The sequence below is a fragment of the Canis aureus genome, chromosome 12, assembly GCF_053574225.1.
Source record: "Canis aureus isolate CA01 chromosome 12, VMU_Caureus_v.1.0, whole genome shotgun sequence".
NCBI lineage: Eukaryota > Metazoa > Chordata > Mammalia > Carnivora > Canidae > Canis > Canis aureus.
In genome coordinates, this window is record NC_135622.1 from 34,596,672 (window position 1) to 34,618,616 (window position 21,945).

Genomic DNA, 21,945 nt, shown 5'->3' on the forward strand with positions numbered 1-21,945 from the left:
TGCAACTAATGTCTGAAATCTAAGACCCTCATCCTGAATTAACTTATAATTCAGAGTTAAAAAGACATTACCCAACTCAGCACTGTGATTATTTACATTGTGCATGTGGTGATAAATTAGGAAATCCTTGTGTATTTAAGATCTTCCTCTTAGAACATTTGGATATCCCTATAATGCTGCCTTTAGGGCAAAAATTAGATAGGGTGGGAGTTGGTCTGGAGTTGTTTTTAGATATCTTAATAAATGTTTGGACTAAACACAAGAGAAACCTATATATATATATAAAAATTATTTTATTCCCCAAATAGTCACAGTGATGAACATCTCTGCATGTATACCTACTTAGTCTGCTGGCTTTCTGGCTTTATATTTCCCTCCCTTTCAGACTTTGTGGGGCCCACTGTGTGAACATCTTGACTTATGAATTTTCTTGGCTAATTATTCCAGCAGATTTAAGCCCATTGGGCACGGAGTCAGTTGTTGGTGCTATTATGACTCTAGAGGCCGAGGATAGGCCAACTCGAGATGGGCCACTTTGGCATGAAGATTATTTTGAGCTGAAGGCAGTCGAGACCCCATGTGCTCCAGAGAAACTCTTTGCCCCTCCCTTAACTACACAGAAGAATCTAAATTGGAAATCTTTCCCAGAAGAATATTATTACCAGAGATAAATTTTATCTGAGTGACCCATCTGTACATCAGGGCAAACATCTAATTACCAAGCATCTGCTCTCTTTCTTACTGCCCTGTGAATTGTATTTGTTCTCTTTGAAGTCCCAGACCCCTACTCTCTTCTCAGTTCAGGATGACGTATATACCTCATTTTGCCTGTCTTTGGAATTTCCATGTCTATGTGGATTTCCAGTTAGCGCACTATGAAATGTGATTTTCTCCTGTTAATCTGCTTTGTGTCAATTTGATCCTTAGTCCAGCTAAATGGACCTTCGAGGGGACATGATTTCTTGCTCCTTGACAGTTGGCATAGTTGGCTTTAGGATTCTTTTTTATAGGATGCTTTAACAGTTTAGAATCAAGTCAAAGCCCACCTATATTTACCAATCTCCAAAACTCACCCATTCTTCTCAAAATGTTTGTGAATGTTATAAAATATCAGGACACCACTCTCCCTGACACTGGCTGCAGCTGAGAGACCTGGGACATCGGATACCCAGCTGGCAGAAGGCAAAATCTTTTACCATGTCAACCTCCCGGACCCTCTATCTGCAGAGTCTGATGAAGTGAGAATGATGAGATGAGAGTCTTTTTCCTCTCTTCCTAATTTAGATTAGCAGGAGAAAATGTTTGTGAAACTAGTTCCTTGGGCTAAGTGACTCTTTGGTTAAATCCGATAGAATACTCTGTGGTTGCTGATCCATTTCCTCCCAGAGATTGTATTTATTTTCCTTTGCCTGTGTCTTTTACATTATTTGCTATATGAATTTTGCTGTGGGTCTGGGCTTGGGAAGGAAAAGCCGCTGCTAAGGGACATCTTAGCCAAAGCCACAAAATGGTGGGCATGGGTCAAGCAGTTAAACACTGTCAGAGCACTTGCTACCTCAGGAAAACTCCTGTGTTAGGATGAGTTGGTTATGGAATAAGTTAGATTGACACTAGGTCTCCCAATAAGAAAACTGCCACGCAATGACGTACACTGTAAAACACCACAAAGCCCCTAATCCTGTGGCACATCCCTCCTAGGTGTTAGTTTGGCTCCAAGAGATGCAAGGCTTAGATAAAGCTGTTAATTAATGTAGACTGGATAGCATTTTTCCTTTCATCTTGTCTTATGGCCTAAGAGCTTGGCTTTGTGACCAGTGAGAATATTCTCTTTGGTCTCCACCATCCAGAGAATGCACTAACGGGGGTACACATTGGTGGACAAATAGACTGGGGATCTAAGTCTCTCTCTGTCCAGCCGTGCCAGCTCTCAGGGGAGTTTGTCATGAGAAGTCTCGGCCTATAGGAACCTTCATCATCTTCACCTTCCCATTCTAGTAGCACCTGCTCAGTATCATTGATCAGCACGTCCGTGGCTGGAGGCAGCTCACCATTTGGGGGAAGACTGGTGACACTGTTTTTGCCACACCTTCCTTACCACCTCTGTGGTGAAAGCTTTTGCTTTCTTAGACTACTTTCAGGAGTAAACTTTTGGATCATGGGGGTTGCATCCTGTATGCCCTCTCTGGACATGTCTTATATCTTTGGTTGAGCCATTAGAAGGCTTGTTGGTTAGAGTTGCTATTAATAGATCCTACTCATCATTTATTTATTTTTTTATAATAAATTTATTTTTTATTGGTGTTCAATTTGCCAACATACAGAATAACACCCAGTGCTCATCCCATCTAGTGCCCCCCCTCAGTGCCCGTCACCCATTCACCCCCACCCCCCGCCCTCCTCCCCTTCCACCATCCCTAGTTCGTTTCCCAGAGTTAGGAGTCTTTATGTTCTGTCTCCCTACTCATCATTTAATGGTCACACAATGGATCCTTTAAATTGGCTAATTTATATAGAAATTAAATATATATATATAAAATAAATGAATATAAAATATATTGGATATATAATGAATATAAAATATAATGAATATAAAACCAATTGTTTTATTAGTATAATGACTAGTCTTAGGGACTCCTTTGACAAAATATTTTTCAAAATTAGACTTAGGACTTAAAAATAAATGTTCCTATCCCAATGTAAACTCCCTTTCTTAAAATCCAGGCTCATTTAGCCTGTTTTAACTTCCCTTTTCCCAAAAGATTTACAGAGAGCACTCTGGCCTAATCTCTAGATTCTAAGTATATTGGTTGCTCCTGTCAATGCTCCTGTAAAACACTGAAAGCCAGAAAAGGAATTTAACAAAAAAGCCCTTGAGACTGGCAATAAGACTTCCTTTGTTCCTACCTCTCAGGACTCTAATTAGGCTCTGCAGGCTTCAGGCATTCCTGCACACTGTCCTTTCCTGGTGTGTCCTAGACTGCCTCCCACAGAAGGATTCATGTCTCCTGGACACTCATATCTCCCGTAAAGCCCTCTGACCTCTACTTTCAGAGGTCAAATTGCTATCCAATTTAGAGAGAAACTACAAGGAATGTTTGACTATATTTACACAACCTTCCCTTCACAGAAGAAACAGAGAACCTAAATTTCTCATCGGCCCTCCTACAAATGATCTGCAAAAGGCCAATACACAGGGGCTAACAGAAGTCAGGGTTAATTGCATACTCAGGAAAAAGGCTTTTGTTAAAATGCTTTATAAGCATAAGCATATAAGCATAAACCTTTTAGTTCCCATTTTATTAAAAAATCTCCCTGATAAAAAGAAGGAAATTTAGTTTAAAAGGTGGGCCAGTCCTTTGATATTCAGACTGTAATTTAAGTCTTTGAGGAATTATGGACAACTGTCTTTATTGTACAAATCTCTACAAAACCTTATTGTACAAATCTCTACAAAACCATAAATGCAATTTAGAAACAGGTCAAAGCCCACCTAACTTTACCAATTTCCAAAACTCATCTATTCTTCTCAAAATGTTTGTGGATATTTTTATTAAACTTTTTTTTTTTAATTTTTATTTATTTATTTATTTATGATAGTCACAGAGAGAGAGAGAGAGAGAGGCAGAGACATAGGCAGAGGGAGAAGCAGGCTCCATGCACCGGGAGCCTGATGTGGGATTCGATCCCGGGTCTCCAGGATCGCGCCCTGGGCCAAAGGCAGGCGCCAAACCGCTGCGCCACCCAGGGATCCCCGGATATTTTTATTAGATCAGAATATTGAAACAAAATTGTCCTGCACTTAAAAAAATAAAGTTAAATTTTAAATTGCAATTATTCTGAAGCTCTAGGGGAAAAAGAATCTTTTTACTTTCTTTCTCTGTCCCTTGAAATTATAAATCTTATCATGTTTTTGAAATATAAACACAGCCCACAGTCTCCTGAGATTGAAGGAAAAAAAGGGTTGGTGGGGATGGGGGTGGGGACAAGGAAGAGGCCTTTTAATTTTTTTATTTAATTTTAATTTTATTTTTTAAAAAGATTTTATTTATTTATTCATGAGAGACACACAGAGAGGCAGAGACACAGGCAGAGGGAGAAGCAGGCTCCATGCAGAAAGCCCAATGCAGGACTCATCCGGGGACTCCCGGATCACACCCTGAGCTGAAGGCAGGGGCCAAACTGCTGAGCCACCCAGGGATTCCAGAAGAGGCCTTTTTAAAATCCAAACTGCTAAAAAGACTCTCAGGTCCAAATTCTAGCACATCTGAGGCAGGTATGTTCCAAATATCCACTTTAGAAAAAATCAAAAACTTGGGTACTTTCTCTGTGTTTTTGTGATGTAAACTACCTCGCCCCTATCCTTCCTTCTCCAGAATCTAAGAGGCATCCTTTGAAATAGAAACTTCAGGGAGAAGTTTTTCATGGAGTGAGGGGTGGGGTAGGGAAATATCTGGAAATTATATATAATGTTCTCTCCACAAATATTAGTGATAAAGCAAAAGTTGTAAAAGATTTTGTTTGCATCTTGTCTTTGTATTTGTGTGTGTGTATATGAAATACTTTCTTTGTCTCTGGATGGTATTGCTAAAATTAATTTGTGAAAGGTCTCTTTTAGTCGGTTTGAAGGCAAGCACTTATAAGGATCAGGCATTCTAAAACTCGGAAAACTAGAAGCTAACCTAAATGTTTTTCAAGTTCATGTGATGTGGGGAAATGTCTGAAACAAAAGCTAATTTAAAGTTGCTGGCTTAATTGAAACAGACATATCTTTAGAGTTACCAGCATTAAACCTAAAACTTTTATTCTGCTTGTGTTTATTAAAAGTCAGATAGGTTCATGTTGACTCTCTTGCCAAATTTGTCAAGGAAAAAAACAAAAACCTTGGCATAATGGATGACTTTGTCTAAGGCCTCATGAAGCTTTGTGGATAGCCTAAGCATGATTGTTAGGAGTAAGTGAATTAAGTAGATGTCAGTAAGATAAAAAAAAATTTTGGCAAACCTTAAAATAGCTTCTGAAATCTTTGGTACACTAAAACTTTAAAGTGTTGCTGAGTTAAATGATGACTAAAGTTAAATTCATTGATTATCAGATCATTTCCCAGTAAGATAAAATAATGAACATTAAATACTGAATATAACTTATCTATAACTTATTACAGAGAAACTCAAGATAAATTTGGGTCTATTCATAAACATGTTTTATGCTTTATTGACATATTATACTATGAAAAAACACGTTCTTAGAAATTATGAAATATAGTCATAAATTTGCCCCTCTGAAGAATTGTGGGAAAGCAGACAATTCACAATTTCTTACTACTTAGTTTTTACTAAAAGTTAAAGTTTCTAAGCAAGAGGAATTCTAATAAATGTAATTAAGACTACTAGAGATATGGAAGAACTCTATGCAAGGAAAGTAAGATGTGTTTTTTGTAAGGAAAATTACGAAGAAAAAAAAGTCTCTGTTGAAGGAAAAGAAAATAATTTTGTCCTAAAGTGAGACTGGTTATTTAAAGAAGGAAAACTTAGGGTAAAATCTGAATACAAAAATGAAAGTTGCAGAAGGTTTATAGAGAGACTCTTTGGAAAGGAATTTTGTGCGTGGTTAGTACTGGCTGAGATTAAGATAAATTGAAGTAAGTATATTAAGTTTAATATCAAAAATACACTGATACAAAATTAAAATTTTGTTTTCTCTTTGTGAAAAGGACAAAACTTCCTTAAACTACAGGTTTGCTTTTAAGGAGAAACTGTAAACAAAGGTTTTTCTTTACCTTTTAAGTTATCTGTCTAAAAAACAATGATTCTGTTTTGCCAAAATAATTTCCTAAATTTGCCAGGTCTTTTATTACTTAAGAAAGCTGAGTCTGTTTACTAAAGGAGTTAAATTTTGCTCACAGCTATGTAACCTGTATTTGCCTTTGAAATCTTTTATTGTCATTTTGGTGACATGGATCATTAGATATTGTTTCATAGTGAATTGTGATTTTTTTTTTACATACTTCCCAAAATCAAATCTAAAATGCTATTTTTGACCACAATCTAACTGAACGTTTCCAGAGAGCCCCTGGAACATTTCAAAAGTCAGTTTGTGAGATATTCAAGTAATTAGGCCTATTTGGTGTGTTAAATCACATGGGAAACATTGTCTGATAAGCAGTAATAAAGCCTTTTAGATGACATTTATGTAGATACTCAAATCAGTGTGTGTGTGTGTGTGTGTGTGTTTAAATCAGTGTTCTAAAAAAAATATGAAATGCCTAGAAATCTGATGTCTTGATATGTTATTATCTCCACCTGTTGTGGGTCACAACACTAACCAGATATCCTTGTCTATAGCATTGTAATGAAGTATGATCAGATTTTTAACTGTGGCCATTTTTATTGTTTCCTGACGTTATACTTTTACACAGATGCTTTTATAAAAGCTTCCCGCAAATGTGCTTTATCCTTAGGGAGAGTCATGGAAAGAACTCTGAGTACAGGTTTCAGACAAACTCAAGACCATAAAACTGAAACCAGGTAAGAAAAGAAAAAACAAAAATATAAGAAAAAAATTCCAGAACTAGTGAAAAAAAAAAAAAAAAAACAGACTCAAGGAGAGCAAGAATTAATAATAACATGGGAACTGAATAAACTAAGGAGAATAATTATAATTTTTATCTTTTTTTATTTGAAACATTGCTGACTTCTTAAAAATACTGTTTCTTCCAGATTGAAGAAAATTTTTTCTCTTGGGCTAACCTGTAGCAATTTGATAAAATATACCTCTGTGAATAAATTGAAATGCTTCTCTTTTCTCCCTACCTGAATTCGCCAGAATTCAGAAACTCTCAGTGAGTATTCTTTTTTAAGATTTTATTTATTTATTTATTTATTTATTTATTTATTTATTTATTTGAGACACAGAGAGAGAGGCAGAGACACAGGCAGAGGGAGAAGCAGGCTCCATGCAGGGAGCCTGACACGGGACTCAATCCCAGGACTCCGGGATCATGCCCTGAGCCAAAGGTAGACACTCAACCACTAAGCCACCCAGATGTCCCTCAGTGAATATTCTTATATTTTTATTGCAATATATTTATTTGCTTCATTTCAATAAGAATCTGTTCTCGTTGTGACAGGACACAATTGGAAATCTTGGTTATATCACCAAGGCTTGAGTGGAATGGCATATTTGAGAGAGACATGCATAGTCTCAGCTATAAACAGACAGCTTTAAGGAACTAGGGTTGACTTTATGGAGCCAAGAAGGCCTCTTCAAAATATCAGCATGGTGCCTTAATTACAGAGTTCCCAGGAGTCTTAACCAGGTGGGTAAAGATCACTTCTTAGCAGGTACAGGAGTTTAGGGTATTTTGGGAACCTCGAGAAGACAGGAATTCACCCAAATCTATAAGTATTGCAGAAGAAGTCAGATGGCAAGTATTTGGCTTGGGTTCTGGCCTCAAGAGGTTATTAAGAGTTCATTCTAGAGATTCCTTATGAAAAGTTCCAGCAAAGCAGAGTTTTAAGAAACCTGTATGGTCAACCACTATTGCTGCACATATGTAAATAATCAGGCCAACTTGTGGAGGTTTTTTTGTTTGTTTGTTTTTGTTTTTGAAGTGAGACTTATTTCGCAAACAAGTTAGTGTTGAGTTGGCTCTCTTTGGTAAAAATGAGGGTGATTATAGAGACAATAGGTTTCCACACACTTTGGTAAATATTAGATTTTGACGCTATTCATTATACACTGGACGAGACCCTGATTTCTTCTAGCATCCTCCCATGCCTGGCTACAACTCTCCAAACATTTTTTTTAAATTGATTTATGATAGTCACACAGAGAGAGAGAGAGAGGCAGAGACACAGGCAGAGGGAGAAGCAGGCTCCTTGCAGGGAGCCTGACGTGGGATTCGATCCCTGGTCTCCAGGATCGTGCCCTGGGCCAAAGGCAGGCGCCAAACCGCTATGCCACCCAGGGATCCCCCAAACTAACATTTTTGAATGGTCTTCCATCTTTCTGACTTGGAATCATTTGAAAACGAAAACTACCTTTTTTTTGCAAAGGCTTGCAAACTTAATATAAATGATCTGATGTAAACTTCCAAGAAATCGCCACAGTGGCCCACGTAGTCTCTGTGCCTGCTGCTGTACGGGCCTCAGAGGATCCCCAGAGACATCTGAGCTCCAAGCCAGGAAAATGTGTCAGACTGCCATGGCCTGCCCTCACTCTACTTCGAGCCTGACATCTAGAAGTCTTCTCAACTGGCTACCCCCAGAACTCAGAGACTGGTTTATAATTTGATCTAATCATTAACCACTGCTTTTCCTCCATTCCCATAGAAATGCCTCTTATTTAACACCTCATTGCTCACTATATAAGGTCTAACTTAGAGAACGCACCTGCATCGGGACCTCCTGAAATGAGTTTAACTAAACTGACCTAATGTCAAGACCGAGTCGAGTGATTCAATGAGACGAGACAATCCACCAGTTCAGCTTTCCATGTGTGAAACTTCAGGAAGTTTCAGGGGATAGAACTGTATGGGCCACAGACAGGCAGCCCCAACACGGGCCACTTTGGCATGAAGGTTATTTTGAGCTGAAGGCAGTTGAGACCCTGTGGGTCCAGAGAAACTCTTTGCCCCTCCCTTAACTATACAGACGAATCTAAATGGGAAATCTTTCCTAGAATGGTTATTACCAGAGATAAAGTTTTATCTGAGTGACCCATCTGTACAGCAGGGCAAACATCTAATTACCAAACATCTGCTCTCTTTCCTACTGCCCCGTGAACTGCATTTCTTCCCTTCCAAATCCCAGACGCCTACCTCTTCTCCTGAGTTCAGGATGACGGATATACCTCATTTTGCCTGTCTTTGGAATTTCCACATCTCTGTGAATTCCCGATTCCTACACTATGGAATGTGATTTTCTCCTGTTAATCTGTTTCATGTTGACTTGATTCCTTTTTTTTTTTTTTTTAAGATTTTATCTATGTTTATTTATGTTTTCATGAGAGATGACTCGATCCCAGGATCCTGGGATCACGACCTGAGCCAAAGGCAGACACTCAACCACCCTGGTGACTTGATTCCTAATCTAGCTATAAGGACCTTTGGGGGGAGGGGGGAAGGACCTTTGAGGGGACAGGAATTCTTGCACTCTGATATTAAGGTAAACATCCTCTCCCATTTCACTTTTCTCAGAATCTCCAAGAAGAGGTTTGAAACCCAAAGAATTGCCTCCAGGGCCCCAAGGCCTCAGAGAAAGGCCTGCTTCTCTTGGGGTCACAGATACCCTCGGATTACTACAGTTGGCTCACAGAATTCTAATTCCAATTTCACAGAGTGTTGATAAAACAGACATTTCTCTAATGGCACCTTTAGAGCAGAGGTGCTCGTGGTATCACAATCTTTGCAGGATTGTTGCTGGAGATCGGAGCAGATGCCACACGCCTTCCTGGCATTGCTGGGGGCTTCCCTGTCCCTCATGCATGGCTCTTCTCAGCGTGAAGTATCCCCCTCAGATGCAGAAAAGGAGAACCCCCCGCCCACCATGCTGCTTTTCTCCCAAAGCTGTTCCTGCTGTGCTTCCATTTCTCTGCTCCGTCTGTGGACCTCGCCGCTGGCAGTCCTGCACCCAGGCTGCCAGATGCTGGCCTTGGTTCAGCCCTGTTTCCCCCTCCAGCTCCCGCTCCTATGCTCCTGTCCACCACAGGCCACTGCTACCTTCCTCAGTCCCCTCCTTACCGTTGAAAACCAGTTGGGCCCTGTTCACCATCATTGCTGAGACATCTTAAAAAATAAAACCCCCGACCCTTCCTTTTCTTCTTAGCCAGCATTCCAGGCCAGCCAGGAGGGGAAAGGTCAGCACTGCATTGCTTCTCCCCTCTGGGACCTGAGATTTCATTCACTTCCCCTCCAATCCTGGAATGTTGCCCCCCGCAATCTGCACTTGCGGTGGCAAACAGGTTTTATCTGCATTGTTCCCAAGCATGTATGTAAATTGTCTCAGCCTTTCCTGGCTCTCTCCTTTCTGAGAATGTTTTGTAAAGCTGCACCTCTTAGGTTTATCCCAATTATTAAAGCAAAAGGACACTAACCTGCCATCCATTGAATTCCCAACACAGCGCTCTCCCAGGCACCAGAAACGACGTCTGTTCCTCCTCTGGCTTTTCGTGAGCCTGGGTGAAATGAAATCCCCCCTTTCCTCACCATTAGTGACCTACATGTAACAACCACACAGATTCTTCTGCAGACATCTTTGGTGAGATAACTGACATATTTTAAGAAAAGGACGCCTCCAAGGACACAGTTATATTAGCTCTTCATTCTTTCAATACTTACAATATTTTTACCACTATTTTCAGCTTTTCAATTAAACTGATCCTTTTCTGAAGAAATTGTTCAAAGTTTGCAGCACCCATGATTCATTCTCCCATGAAAGAGCAACAATCAAGGGTAGACTTCAGAGCCTTTTCAGGGGTGGTTGCCACTCTTTATTACAATTTTTGTTTGTTCATTTTCATTGTGAAAAAGCTTTGCTGAAAATAAAATCACTTTTCCAATAGCACAGCTCTTCCTTATCTCTCTACCACTGTGTTTAAAGCACTTCATCCAAACCTTTCTCAATTAGGCTAACTTCAAATCCTTGTTCATTTAAAATTTTTGTTTTAAATCCTCACTCATTTTGAAATGAGAATCAGATTTTCTGCAAAACCTCTATCTAGTAAAAATTAAGGAATTTGTTCTAAATTAGAATTTATATTCACAAGAAAAAGAGAAGCCCATGCAGGGCTTGATGCCTACAAACATGACATTACACCAAAGGCAAGGAAGGTGTTGATGCATGCAGGGGTCCACCTTGGAGAAAGACATTCTTACAAAACATTCTGACAGGAGGACCGACCAGTTGGTTCTAAATAAATGTGGCTAGAGAGGGTAATATGAAGCCCCTCTTATCAAGTGAGGCTAGACCAACCTTTGCCCCCCACTAAGAAGCCAGCTTTCTCCTGCACCCCAAACATTTGCTCCTGGGATCCCAACCAGCCCCCCAAGCCCAAAGCATCTTCCGGTTCACCGGCTTCATCAGTGATCCTTGGGGGGATGGGGATCAGTGCTGCTCAGCCCAGGCTGTGAACTTCTAACCCTCTGAGCATTCTTATCCTACTGTGATAAAATCCACAGGGCTCAACAGTTTAATTCTTCTACGAACACTGAATGTATACCAGGTGCTGGGGGAAGGAGGGGGAAGGAGAGCAGCGAGGCTATGCTGTACAGACAACCAAGTCCCCACTCCGCAGGTCCTAAGGGTCTGGTTAAGCAGAGATGTATTGGACATGAAGCCAAAAATAACATAATAGAATGAAGTCAATGGAATAATAGTGCAAATGCTCAGGGGATTCAGAGGAGAAGACAATTGGTTCCACAACGGGGAGGGGAGCAAAAAAGGGAAGGAGGCTTTTCACAGCAGAGAAAGGGAGGGGGCACTTTTAGCTGAGGGAACAGCCTTGACATGTAGGCTGCATTTAGAGACCATTCTTCGCTGTCTGGCGAGGTTACAGGGGAAATTCAACAACGTGATGGGAATGAGTCGTGATAGAACTTTCACATCAAATCTTGCCATTGGAGGGGTTGGGCTAGTATCCTTCTGGTTTCCTGGGAGCAAGGCATATAAAAGTATTTTTTGAAAACTTTAAAAGAGGATTTGCCTGGCTAGTGAATTCTTTGGAATTATAGAAGAGACTCACAGATAATAATAATAATGATAGTTATAGTAATAATAGCTACTATTAATATTTTGTCGTGATTTAGGGCAGACATCATCTTTTAGAGCTGAAAGAACTTTAAACACCACCTCATCCAACTCGCTTATTTTACACACAAGGAAACTGATGTCCAGAGAAATTTTGTCTCCAGACCCTGGCCAGTGAGGGGCAAAGCCAGGTTGAGGTACAGACCTCCCCCTTCCTAAACCAGTAAACCAGATTACTTGTCACTAAAAACGTGTCCATCGGCACCGCTCCCGGCTATTTTTCAGAGAAGGAAAAAATGGGTGATTGGAGTTTAAGCGGTTTGCTGGAGTCCTGCAGCCACCGGTGGCTCACGTGGGACTCAAACCCCAGACACAGGGGACAATGAGCCAGCGCCCTCCTATAAGCATTCTTACTAAAATTAAACCCATTCACGAGGGATGAAGCACGAGAAAGAAGAGTGAGTATGGTGATTAGAGCCCAAGAATGCATGTTTCTCCGATCACGACCTGGGTAAGAAATCCAGGGGCTGTGAGGAGTCTGCTTTGCCTCAGCTGCCATGCAGCCTAACCACACACACGCCAAGATGCAGGGAGCTCTCTTTCTTCACCAAAGGGCTTAGCTGCAATATGGTTTAAATTAGACATTTCTTGCCTGAGTAGAGCAAATCACTTAGGTTATATGCTGACAAAAAAGGAACAGTCTGCATGCTTGGAAAGCTTAGGGGGAATTAAATTATGTGCTGTCACTTCAGAGTTGTTCCTCTGTCCTCTCCACCACCATCTCTCAATTGCCTGCAGGAGTCCTGGAGCCTTGCGTGCAAGCTGAGCCATAACCCAAGGCTTAACATAAACTTCGGACTCTCAGGTCATTGGGAAATAACAGGTATATCCGGTTGGGCCTTTTGTGCTTGTCTGCACGCAAATTAAAAGTTCGTGCAAAGCTGAACTCCTCGGAGCCTCTGGTTAGGGAGAAGGGAGGATGCCTTGGAAGAGAATTCTCACACGATCTCCCTGTTTATTTTTTCAGGGAATGGCAGATAGAGCTTGTTTATGAGAAGTTCGCACCTCTGGGAGCCTGAGCTCAGAAGGGGCGGGATGTGGAGGGGGCCTTGTGCCAGATGGTCCGTGGGGGAGCAGGGCTCTGAAGGACCCCAAGGCAAGGCGTTGAAGGGGTGTAGTTCTCACAGACCTTCAAGGAGGTGGGCTCGGGTGGGTATGCCAATTCCCACAGTTGCCCCGCTGGTGGCAAACAATGGCAAGATGGCTTGTGGGGGCCGAGTTGGGTGGGGAGGGTCATTGGGGGGCTCTGAAAGCACAGCTCTTCCTTATCTCTCTATCACTGTGAGTGTGCTCATACACTCAGAGCTGTCACCTTGGCTCCTCACTGTCCTGTCTTCAATGACCCCAGTATGATTGCAGCCTGGAAGCCTCTGAGAAGGTGGCTGGAGCTGGAAAGGGTGTGCACTCTGCTCCCCTGCTTCATCCAATGGGAAGCAGTAACATTCATGCCTCCTGCCCTCAAACTTTGATTTCTCTCCTTCAGGAGTTTGCCCACTTTGTGTGGCTGGGAGGCAGCAGAGAGTCTGGGCTGGTAGACCTGAATTCAAATTGTAGCTCAGCTACCTCAGGAGTTTTGTGACCTTGGTTGACAACTCTAACTGCTCTCACCTTGCTTTGTTTGTGTAGAAAAGGGATTATGGTTAATGGTTACCTCAAATGGTTGGTTGTGAGGGTTTAATGAAATGATTTCTGTTAAATGCTTGGCACACTGCCTCGCTCCAAGTGCTCAATAAATAGTAATTCGACATTATTGGTAGTATATTATCATTGTTGTCATTGTTAAGATTGGCTGAGCTGCCATCCAAACAGCTGCTGCATTTCAGGCTGTGCCTCAGATGCCCTCCTGGCCTCACAACTGAGCAGGATCCCCTAATCCCGCCCCCCACCCCCCTACTTCTTCCACCATGATCTCCCAGCCACCTGATTCAGACATCCCCTGGGCTCTGGCAGCAGAGATGGGGCACCAGCCTGCCTTACTTGGGAGTCAAGGTTCATTGTCCCAGCCAGACGCCTGGGGATGGTACCTCCGGCATAGCTCAGCAAGGTCGCAACATGATTTGAATGTGTCCACATGTGTCTCTAAGGCTTTCCTCCTCAAACCAATAGCTGAATCATGGCTGCCTCCAAAATTGATCCCCACTCCCACCAACTTCCTATATCAAGACTTTAGCCCCTTAGATATTGCTTGGATGGAGAGACGCTCCAAAGGAAAAAAAAAATCACACTTTTAAGCTTAGACAGTAGTTCTCAAAGTGTGGTCCAGGGACTCCTTGGGAGTGTGGGTGGTCCCCGAGACCCTGTCAGGGGATCCACAAGTTTAAAATTATGTCGATAGGATAATCTTTGCCTTTCGCTCTCTCCCTCTCTCACCATTACCAGGGGCCTTTCAGGGGTCGCATGACATTTGTGATCTCAACAGACTGAATGCAGAATCAGATAGGAGTATTTATCTGTCTCTGTCAAGTCAGAAATTAAGGAGATTTGTAAAAATGTAAAACAATGCCACTCTCGTTAATATTTTTTGGTTTGGGAAAATATACTTATTTTCTCTAAAACATATTATTTATGTTAACATAAATGTATTAGGTTTGTTCTTTTCCAATGAATAAATATTTTAAACTTTGTTGCATTTTCATTTCTAAAATTGTGAATATTGATAGAACTTAGATTGGACAATAGCTCTTTGATTTCTACAGTAATTTTTTAGAGTATGAAGATGTCCCGAAAACAAAATACTTGAGAAGCACTGAGCTAATAATTTGGCATTGTAGTCTATGAAATCATCCCTTTGCTCACTTACTTCTAAATAAAACCATCGTTTCTGGAGATCTGGGATAGTGTGAATTTTATAGTAATCTCAGTATAATGGATTTGAGTGTAGCAGATCTAGTCATGAAGCCCATGTGGAATTTTCTTTCCAGCTCTCAGCATTTTCCAGCCACTGTTTTAAAGGAAAAATTTCTAAGTTCTCCCAAGACCAGACTGTAAATTATAGAGATTAAATTGTGCAGGGAAGATACCAGGGGTAGGTTCTGCTGCGAGCGGGGGACAGGAGTTGAATTGCATCTGTCACGGGATCCATGACTGCTTTGACTGCTGGAGTCCTGGCCCTCTGGAGGGAGTCATCTCTCCTGGCAGGATGGGTGGAGAGACTTGGGGTCACCCGGGGCCTTAGCAGCCATAATCCTGCCAGAGAGGTCTATACTCAGTGTAGAGTGGGAGGGAGGGGCTTCTGTAAGCTTCAGACCAGAGGCAACAATTAATGGATCTTTCCTGTTGGGGTATGGATGAGCTTTGCAGCCTGCAGACCTGAGTTCAAATCTTGGCCGCCTCTCTTACAATCTGTGTAACACTGGGCAAGTAGTTCACTGTCTCTGAATCTTAATCACCTTGTATGGGAAGTAGGCTAAAACCAGCAATACTTTCAGGATGATTAGGAGAGGTAAATAAAATTGTAGGTGTAACCACAGAAAACAGTTCCTGGCACTGGGGAGTATATTAGCTCCTTTTTTTCATCTGTCCCAACTTGCCTTTGGTGTTAGGCACTCTAAGAGCACAGGGGGCCTAAAGCACAGGCCCTGACATCAGAGAGCAGGATGGTCCCTCCAAGCCGGGCACTCACAGTGGATGTTTACTCCATGTTGAATTCAATGTTATGTGCAACTGGATTTTTACTTCTCTGGTCTGTCTCAGGTATGGTGCTCAGAGCCCAGGAGTAAAAAAAAAAAAAAAAAAAAAGAGAAATGGGGGCTCCCGGTAGTCCAGATTCCTCTGGTGTCCTTGCTGGCAGGAATAAATTTCTATTTTGCCCCATGGAGCCTGGTGCTGGAACCTGAGAGCTCAGGTCTCCATCTCATTCTTACTGCATCAGGAAGTCCTTGATGGGATGAGCACTGGGTGTTACACTATATGTTGGCAAATTGAATTTAAATAAAATATTTATTTATTTTTATTTTAAAAAAGATTTTATTTATTCATGAGAGACAGAGAGAGAGAGAGAGAGAGAGAGGCAGAGACATAGGCAGAGAGAGAAGCAGGCTCCATTCAGGGAGTCCGATGTGGGACTGGATCCTGGGACTCCAGGATCACGTCCTGGGCCAAAGGCAGGTGCTCAACCACTGAGCCACCCAGGTGTCCCTACATAAAATATATTTAAAAAATAAATGGGCAGCCCTGGTGCCCATTTTTATATATATTTAAAATATATATATATATTTTAAAAAAGAACAAATATGAAAATGGAAGGTGGGTTTCATATTACTTGAAAAATATGAACTTGTTCACTGTTAAAATTTGCTTCTTTTTCCTAATAAAGAATTATATTCTAAGATATATATATATATAAAGAAGTCCTTGAAATAGGGAACAGAGAGCTAGGGGCCTGAGGGCACAGCTGGTGGTAAGTGGCCTCACCCACACCTGAACAAACCAGGGAGGATGCCATGCTTTCAAGGCCCAGAAACTGCCAGGCCCCTCCTTCCTTCTGCATCCAAACCCTTAAAATGAACGGGCCACCGGGGACTGACTCAGTGCAATGGGGAAAGGAAAAAATGGAGATTAGTCACCACCAAAGTACAGACTATTGAATTTAACTTTCCATTTTGGATGGGGGAATATTCTGGATGATTTCCTCCCTGGCATTTAAGAAGGCGTAGCCAAGGGCCACCCCACCCTGCCCTGCCTTGTGGTTCTGGCCGGTGAGATGACCTCAGCCTCTTCAGGGTAGTTGTTAGATGTGCCTGGTGCTGGTGCCTTGGGTCTGGGGCCACCCCGTGCTTTCAGCCACACCTGCAAAGGTAAGAAAAGGAGGCTGGAGCCTTGGGGGAGCTGGAGAGCACCGTCTCATTTGTACACATCGCTGGGAGGTCTCTTGAGCTCTCTCCCACTTGCACCATGGAGAGTGATGCCTTCTGGACTTTCCTCCGAGGCCTGAGTGTTATCTCAGGGCTCATTACCCGAGAGGCCCAAAGCACTCAGGAAAGCCACAGTGGGACTGGCCCCCAGCCGAGCTCGGAGGACTGAGCCTGGCTCAGCCTTGCCGGGACTCCTTCAGGAATGGGAAATCCTTGCACCCGAAGACCTGCCTCTGTACTAGGGTCTGGAGGTGAAGCACATCAGAGGTGAGGGGACACGAGGTGAGTGCTTCACAGCTGCTGCCACCTGCCAGCAGGAGGAAAATGCAGATTGGCTCTCATGCTGAGTCTTTCTGCCAAGAGCACCAGTGGAGGGGTGGTCAGCCTCCTAAGGGCAGCAGCAAAAGGATTTGCACAGAATAATGACAATAGCTGACACTGTCTGAGCCCCGGCTGAGGGTCAGGCCCCATTCTAAGAGCCCAACATGTGGTAGCTCAGTCCCTACTGCAACTCTGTGAACCAGGTGCTAATCATTTTACCCATTTAACCCAAGCATAGCCTGGCCCTAGGGAAGTCATTTGCAGCAACTGGAGACACACCACCGTGGGTGGGAGAGCCAGATTCAGACCCTGGCTGGCTCTGTACCGGTGCCTCAGAAACATGAGGAGTGGGTGACTCGGGTCACCTTAGGCTTTCAGAAGCTTGCACGTGGGTAAAGGTGTGTGGCTTTCACATGGAGCCAAGAAGCCCATGTTCCTACCCCTGTGAGCTCCAAGTCCTTGCAGATGTCTGACTTTACTGGAAAGGAGTAAGAATTTATATCTGACCAAAACACACACACACACACACACACACACACACGCGCAGGCTTAGTAGTAGTCATAGTGGTAGTAAACAACAACAATAGTAGTAATAGTAAGGGCTAACGTATTGACAGCTGGCTCTTTGCCATCAACCACACTAACAGGTTTCCTTACCATATCTAAATTAATCTCTAGGAGTGCCCTCTGAGATCATGATCATATTACCTCTCTTGCACAGAGGAGGAAATGCAGGCTCAGAAGAGTTAAATAACCTAGCCGAGGTCACTGTTTATAAATAAGAAAGTGGGGCCTCACACCCAAAAGTGCCTGCACAACCACCCCCCTCACCCCTCCTGGCTGCTGGATCCAAACTCCTAATGATGGCGGTATGCTGGCTTTACTGTTTTTAATCTCCTCAGGAGGATTAGACAAGCCTGGAAGGCATTTGGGCTTGTGCCCAGGAGCCTGTAAAGAATTGTCATCTCAGAAGAGATATCCAGGCACACCGAGGTCATCTCTCACCCTGGCGTCTGTGGTGTCTTCCACAGGGACGTGGAGCTCTGGAATGTTCCCCCTTTGACGTTTCACCGGCTATAATCTGGGGATTTCCCTCATCTGTCAAGAAAAGGAGACATCCAAACACAAGCACACATATTCTTTAAAATAAGGAAAAGTTCTGAAAGACAAGTAAGATTTTTGTTCTGTTTGTTCTCTTTCTACACTTGCAAAAGCTATATGAAAGCAATCGCTCTTTATAGAAGGAAGAAGATTTGGGCACATACTCCTCGGTATAAAACCCTAGGTTCCTGAGGATGCAAACTGGCGCACCTTTCTGGAAAACAAATGGGGTGTAACAAGACCCCTTACAATGCACATGCCCATGGTTTAAACATCTCTACTGAAGAAACACTTGCAAGTGTATATAGAGTTGTGCAGAAAAATAAGTGTCTCCAGTGGAGTCTATAACAAGTGAGGCACAACACGAATGACCATATAAGGGTTGGTTATATATAAATTCTCTTATAGTCATTCTTTACAGTAGTTCAGAAGCATGAGGTAGATCTGTACCATTTCTGGTGGTCACCCAGACAACTATTAAGTGGGGGGGAAAAGTCCGAGAACACTAATCTACAATCTCATTTGTATTAATCATACATACATATGTACAAACATATGCACGTACATAGACAGAAGGTACATGGTTCCTATGGTTACATCTGAGAAGGGATGGCAGTCTGGACTTTCCTATTTTTCTGCATATTCTTAGATTCTGATTAAATCATTTGCATCAAGAATCTATTTACCTGCTAATGTGTTTTAAGAGTTTATATCTGACTAAAACAGAAAATATACTTTATATATATATGTGTGTGTGTATATATATATATAAATACATATACATGTATATGTATAATAAGTATATATTATATATATCCCCATATTATTTTCCTGCACCCAGTCTCTGGCCCTCAGGGTCAGCAAGAGTTTAACATGGCCTCCATGATTGGAACACTGTCTTAAAGCCCCAAGATGCATTTAATAGGAATTAATACAAATTAATTGTTTGGGGTTTTTTGTTTTTGTTTTTTAAAGACTTTATTTATTTATTCACGAGAGACACAGAGAGAGGCAGAGACATAGGCAGAAGGAGAAGCAGGCTCCCTGCGGGGAGCCTGATGCAGGACTCAATCCCAGGACCGGGGATCAAGATCTGAGCCAAAGGCAGATGTTCAACCACTAAGTCATCCAGGTGGCCCTGATTCTTAGTTTTGTTTTTTTTTAACCAATTGCCTAAGGGCAATTAAAGACTCAGAATGGTATCAAGTCTTTTTTTTTTTTTTTTTGTATCAAGTCTTATAACAAAAGAGAGATGAAGACTGGTTGATAACCAGCTTAGTGTGGGCAAAACAGTGGGATGCAGATTTTTAAACCAGTAGAAAAACTTTCGTTTGCATTAAAAGGAACACTGTGAGTCTGATGGGAAGTAACCATCCCTCTGGGCTGGACAGCATGTCATCTCTGGGGGTATGGTGTTCAGTTTCAGGTACGCACTTAGGCATATTGAAAAATTACATTGTCTAGAAGGCACAGATAAGCTAGAAACAGCTCTAGAAACCAAGTTATTTGAAGAATGCTTGAGGAACTGGGACATTTCTTGGTTGGTGGAAGGACGGCTCCGTGGCAGCACAATAGCCATCTTCAAGTATACGAAGGGCTGTTACGTGAAGGGGAAATTAGTCTTGGTTTATGTCTCTCCAAAGGGTAGCTCTAAGTTCAGTAGAAGACAAAAACATTCACTCCAGATTCCTTTGTAACTTCTCAGAACTTCTCACTTCTAGAGCTTTCTAACTGAAGCAGTCCACAAACAGGACAGGCCACAGCTAAGAAGTGAATGCTTCCATCTATAGGACAGAAAAATCCTGGTGGGGGTTGATGGTCAAAAAGCCAATGTATAATTATCCAGCCCTCACGTTCCCTTTCGGGAATGGGCAGGGGAGGAATAACCACATAAGTAGCTATTTAACTATCAAATATTTTTTTAAGCCCTGGATGTGACTACAGTTTTTAATCTGAAATTTTGTCCCTTTGTGGAAAGAGGAAAACCTGTTAAGGAATACAGATCTAACCCTAGAAACTAAGAGGTTCATGGAGTAAAAGAAGACTGGAATCTGGATCCTCAACCAAGAATGTATCCCAGATCTGGACGCCATACCAGTCACCACACCCGTGGCTGGACGTTGTGATATAGCTGAACCCAAATGTACACTTTTGTATGTTTGCTGCACTTTACTTGCTCTGCTTTATGCATTTTCTTGGTAACCTGGTAAATATTCATTTTTTAGGAAACTAAAATGAAAAACAATATCCTTCATTTGCCTAGAGATTTTCTCTGCTTAATCAAAGTTAGGACATTTAAGGGGTTCTCTGTTGACCAAAGTGGTGGACAGCATGCTTGGTTCAACTGTTAGAAGGGTGAATTTCAGGAATTGGATGGGTGGTTGTCAAAACTCATGGAATGAATGTACAGAAGCAAGCCTAGACCTTGGCATCCCTTCCCTATCTTTGAATCATCGCTGTCCTGAGTTAGTGATTGTTTCCATCCCGCAAACACAGAGCAGGAGAGTCCTGTTAGGTGGGAGCCTGCATTAATGGATCACCGGGTTATCCATGGATATTTTATTTTTTTCTTTTCTTGGTTGTTCTATCTCCCTGACCCCTTTCCTTACTTTCTTCACTCCTCTTCTCTTTTTTCCTCTGCCCCTAACTCTACTGTTCCTGGAAGAGAGAAACAGTGAGCAGAAGGATGTAGAGAGAAAGGAGACGGTGGTAGCTCGAGAAGGGAGGTCTCGGAGGGAACACAGGTGCTCTGAGGTGAGGCTAGGCCCAAGGAAAGGGGGAAGGAGAGAGAACAGGAAGCAGAAAAGGACATTTGCAGAGCAAGGGAAAGAAAGAAGGCCGAGGAGGAGGAAGGAAATGGAAGGGAGCAGGAAGAGGTGATCCGAGGACTGTGCCATTGGCCACTTCTACACGGCTGTGAAGTGAGTCATGTCTTGGAAATGAGAACACAGTGGGACTAGGGGCATGGGCTGTTTACACAGTATATTCCTTTTATTTTCAAAAGGAATTGAAGAAGATCAAAGACCCAGATACACTTTAGAACATTCAAAAAGCAAGGATGGCAAGGAGGAGAAGGGGGCAAGTCAGATAGGAAGCTGGGGAAAGCCGTCCCAGCTGAACCCAAACTTCTTCCCAGCCCTGAACCAGGAGCACAGTGTCAGATGAAGGACATGCCAATCTCAGGTTCTTTTCACTGTCCTTTCTCATAAGAGACTCACAAGAGAAGCTGAAGAGACAATGTAAGGTCATAAAATTTCTTTCTCATGCTCCTATTTTCTATTCTTAGTAGCTTAAAAATTTTTTTTTGAGTAACTTTAATTTCGATACAATTTCAGACTTACAGTCACGTTGTGAGAACATCACAAGGAACTCCCATTTACCCAAATTCTCCATTTATGGACATTTTTACCATGTTTGCTTTATCATTTTCATCTCTCTCTCTCTCTCTCTCTCTCTCTCCCTCCCTCCCTCCCTTCCTCTCTCTCTGTCTTTTTAACTCGAACTATTTGAGAGTATGTTGCAAACACTGATGCCCATTGACTTCTAAATACACAAGAAAATATTCTGGCGGGGAAACTGGAATAATACACTGTAACTTTGTGGCTCTCACTAATACCAGACTATATGGAAATAGCTTAGTGGGCACTCACCTTGGAAGGAGAGGAGAGCTAAGAGACTGGGTCAATAAAATTAGCAAAATCTTCCAAAGCAACTTCTCCCTATGCTTTACATGGAATTGAAAAAGCATCAATTGTTATATCAAATTTAAAAAATGGAAGGGGAAATGGCTTTGGTAGGTAACACTCCTGGCTCTATCTGCCTCATCTAAGAGCTCTCAGGACCACTACTATTTAATATTAAGGCAG

At 42.2% G+C, this 21,945-nt stretch overlaps 1 long non-coding RNA gene across 2 annotated transcripts; it reads left to right on the plus strand.

Moving 5' to 3' along the window:
• The first annotated feature begins 1,011 nt into the window (after window positions 1–1,011).
• Window positions 1,012–18,759, plus strand: LOC144280965 (uncharacterized). 2 transcript variants are annotated; one of them, XR_013349419.1, is made up of 5 exons: window positions 1,012–1,238; window positions 6,458–6,524; window positions 6,717–6,838; window positions 7,127–7,315; window positions 18,010–18,759. It is a non-coding gene; the product is annotated as an uncharacterized LOC144280965 (long non-coding RNA). The 2 variants fall into 2 exon arrangements; XR_013349418.1 differs by lacking the exon at window positions 18,010–18,759 and adding an exon at window positions 9,197–16,047.
• Window positions 18,760–21,945: the final 3,186 nt, after the last annotated feature.